Raw genomic sequence first — 4,344 nt, 5'->3', positions numbered from 1 at the left:
TGGTGGGCTGCAAGGGACCCACCTTTTTCGTCTACTACTTTCTGTGTTCAATGCCATCTACACAAGATGACTTTCAAATCTATATCTCCAGCCGGGCGTGGTGGCACACGCCTGTAGTCCCAGCACTCGGGAGGCTGAGGCAGGAGGATCATTTTGAGTTCCAGGCCAGCCTGGGCTACAAAGTGAGCTCAAGGCCAGCCTGAACTGCACAGCGAGACCCTGTCTCAAAAAGACAAAAAATAATCTATATCTCCAGCCTGTTATCTTGAGTATAAGCTGCTCAGAGCTGGGTGTGGTGGCGCATGCCTGTAATCCCAGCACTCAGGAGGCTGAGGCAGGAGGATCCTTGCGACTTCGAGACCAGCCTGGGCTACAAAGTGAGCTCAAGGCCAGCCTGAACTGCACAGCGAGACCCCGTCTCAAAAAGACAAAAAAAAAAAAAAGAGAGTATAAGCTGCTGGAGGGTCCTTTGTCTTGTTTTCCCCTACATCCCCAGAACACAGAATACTGCTGATGCGATGTGATTCTCCAATGTTTTGCAAAACAAACAACAGACAGCAAACTTGAGCAGAAAGGCAGTTCTCTCTGCCACTCTTTTGTTTCTTTCCCCTCCTTACTAGGTATTGAACTCAAGGGTGTTCTACCATTAAGCTAGGTTCCCAGCCCTGTTTTACTTTTGCTTTGTTTTATTTTTTTTGAGACTGAGTCTCCCTAAGTTGCCCAAACTGACCTCGAACTTAGGGTCCTCCTCGTCAGCCTTCCAAGTAGCTGGCATTACAGGTACGAACTGCCCTGGCCCACTCACACTCCCACTTAATGATTGCCAATGTTTTGAATAAAATGATTAATTCTGTTTATTTTAATAAGGGTATAGGTATTTCAGCTGTGCAAAGCAAAATAATGAAAATTGAAACTCAGGGAGTGATATTTTTTAAAAAATTAGAAAATTCATCTTGGTTTGAATGTTACCTTAATTAGTCAGCCTTATATATCTAGCCTTTGCCTATCTAATTACACAGCTAGTTTATATGTCTATTATATAATATACATCAATAATATGGAGAGTGGATTTTGTATTTTAGGGAGAAAAACTGGAAAATAAATGAATACACAAGAACAACAGTGAAAAAAAAAAGAACAGCAGTGGGAGTGAGGGAGAGTAGGAGACAGCAACCATTACAAAATGATTTCATAAGCAAGTAGCTTCCACAATACTGTACTAGCAGCAGCTACCACACTCCTTGGAATTTCTCTTTAAAGGGAGTGCATTGGTATTGGTTGAAAGCCTGATGGGAAAGATATGTCACGTATCTTTTTTTTCACATCCAAGCTTCCTCAAAGCTTTGAGATAGGTATCATTGCCACCTTCATGTTACACATGAAGAAACTGAGGCTCAGAGAGGTAAGCTGCTTCTTTGGAGGCACAAGAGTTAAGTGGGGGAGCTGAGATTCAAGTCTGTCTTGGACCTACGCCCATGTCCTTTCCTTTAACATGTATATCAGAAGCCATTACCAAATACTGCTAACAGGCAACTCAATATGAATCAGCCCACAGTGTTTTGTTTTTCTTTTTTGGTGCTGAAGATTGAACTGAAGGCCTTGTACATGCTAAGCAGTGGTACTCTGTCACTGAGCTACACCCCAACCCCTTTACAATTTTTTTATTAATAAATTCAAACTACTGAAATCCAGCAAAAATACTGTGTGTGTGTGTGTGTGTGTGTGTGTGTGTGTGTGGTGCTGGGGATTGACACAAGTATTTATTGAACACATAGTGTGCCAGGTGCTAGTCTAAGTACTAGGGATATAGCAGTGTAAAAGACAGGTAAGGTCAACCAGGCAGGGTGGTGCATGCCTGTAATCCAGCATTTGGGAGGCTGAGGCAAAAGGATCACTCAGGCCAATCTGGGCTACATAATGAGTTTAAGGCCAGCCTGAACTATATAGCCAGACCCTGCCTTAAAACAAAACCAGAGACAGATAAGGGTTTGCATGTATGTAGGGATGACTGATCAAACACAGAAATACTAGAAGATCACTACTGACTCTATGGAGGGTGTGAAAGATGTAAACACAGTTAATGAAGTAGACGATGGAATGGGATGTGCTACTTTAAACTACACGATCAAGGAAGACCTCTAAAGCCAGGTGTGGTGACATGCGCCTGTAATCTTGGCACTCTGGGAGGCTGAGACACAAGCATCACAAATTTGGCAATGTAGTAGGTAAGACCCCGTATCAAAATTAAAAACTTTTAAAAGAGCTAGGGATGTAGCTCAGTGTGAAGTTCAGTCCCCCGTACCAGAAAAGACAAGATGTGATCTCTAAGCTGGGCTGAGGCAGGAAGATCAAAAGTTCCAGTCCCACCTGGAGGATGTATCAAGACCCTGCCTTACAATTTAAAAGCAGGGCTGGAATGTAGCTCAGTGTAAAGGCCCTGAGTTCAATCCTCAGTACCACCAAAAGCAAACAAACAAAAGCTTTCAAGGTAGAGGGTGACCCTGACCCAAAGCCTAGAGGATGAGAACGAGCCAGCTGAGTAGAGCACTGAGGGAAGAGTGGAGGGAACAGCAGTGGCAAAGGCTCTGAGGTGGGAACATTGGTCAAATGATAGGAGGAAACTGAAGTGGAGTCAGTCCATAGAGAATGGCTGGGCGTGGTAGCGCACACCTGTAATCCCAGCACTCCGGAGGCTGAGGCAGGAGGATCATTGTGAGTTCAAGACCAGCCTGGGCTACAAAGTGAGCTCAAGGCCAGCCTGAACTGCAGACGGAGACCCTGTTTCAAAAATAAAAAATAATAAATAAATAAATAAAAATATAGAAAACGGTCGCTGGGCGTGGTAGCCCACGCCTGTCATCCCAGCACTTGGGAGGTTGAGGCAGGAGGATCACTGGGAGTGTGAGACCAGCCTGGGCTACAAAGTGAGCTCAAGGCCAGCCTGAACTGCACAGCAAGACCCTGTCTCAAAAAGACCAAAAAAAAAAAAAAAAAAAGAACACAAGAAGCCCAGTAAAGGATGCGGTCAGAGGGGAAGACAGATTGGATGCTGGTTTTAGACAGGAAAATGATATGACTTGGGCTGATTTACTTATTTATTCGTTGAGACTGGATCTCACTGTGTTGCTCAGGCTCTCAAACTCCTGTGCTCAAGCAGCCCACCTGCCTCAGCCTCCCAAGTAGCTGATATTACCGGTGTGTGCCACAATGTACAGCTTCTGGCTTATAGTTTTAAAGCTTTTTATTACTGCAGAATAAACTATTGGGGAGCAGTAGAGGACCAGGGAGGTGGGTTGGGAGGCAATTTCAGGAATCCAAAGAGAGCAGATGGTGGTTGGGGCTAGGGATGGAGAAAAGCAGTCAGATGTTGAAATGTGTTTTGCTGCCGCACCCTCAGGCCAATTACAATATATATAAAGCTGTGCCATTCAATACATTAATCATAGCTCCTCTTGCCATTTAAATTTAATTAAAGTTAAATAAAACAAAATTCAGTTTCTCAGTGATGTGAACCACATTTCAAGCGCTTAGTAGCCACATGTGGCTAATAACTACCGTGGTGGACTGCTTAGACATAGGACATTTCCATCATCACAGAAAATCCTATTGGATAGTGCTGGTTAGGCATCTGGGACAGCAGCCAACATGTTTTAAGAGTTGAGCAAATTCTAGCTATTAAGTATATTTGTTGCATCACTAGGTCTTTTTTATGCTCAACTGATTCCTTATTAAATGCCTCTCTACCTTTGCTTTATTCAAGCAAAATTGTGCACTGACTGGGTTTTTGTGCTCTGCCTCTTTGCTGTTCAGATGCATGCATTTGTTGAACAGATATTTCAGCACCCACTCTGTGCTTGGGTTGGAGGGAGTGGTGGTTGCACGTATAAAAGAGCATGATCAGGACATACCCCGCCTCCCAGGAAGATGAACCCTGTTTGGGTGAAGGAGATCCTGGCACTTTAAAGGATCAGAGGGAGAAGGGAGTTTTTAGTGGGGAGGAGGTGGGGGTCAAGAAAGCAGTGAGTTTGGACTTGCCCCAGGCTAGGTCATAAGGACACTGTCCATCTCATTGCTTTGTAGCAGAGGTACCCTCCTAGCCAGACAAAGTAGCTCCTGTACTCCCAGCTATTCAGGAGGCTGAGCAGGAAATCAAAAGTTCGAGGCCAGTTTCAACTTAATAAGACCCTCTTTCAAAAAAAAAAAAAAATTTAAAGGGGCTAAAGATGTAACTCAGTGGTAGAGTGCTTGCTGAGCGTATCTGAAGGCCTGGGTCAATCCCCATTACTGGGGAAAAAAAAAAAAAAATCCCCTCCTGATTGCGCTGGGGTTGTGTTTGGCTTGTAG

The sequence above is a fragment of the Chinchilla lanigera genome, unplaced genomic scaffold, assembly GCF_000276665.1.
Source record: "Chinchilla lanigera isolate Chin_1 unplaced genomic scaffold, ChiLan1.0 scaffold00044, whole genome shotgun sequence".
Classification (NCBI taxonomy): domain Eukaryota; kingdom Metazoa; phylum Chordata; class Mammalia; order Rodentia; family Chinchillidae; genus Chinchilla; species Chinchilla lanigera.
Note: the sequence above shows the minus strand (reverse complement) of the source record.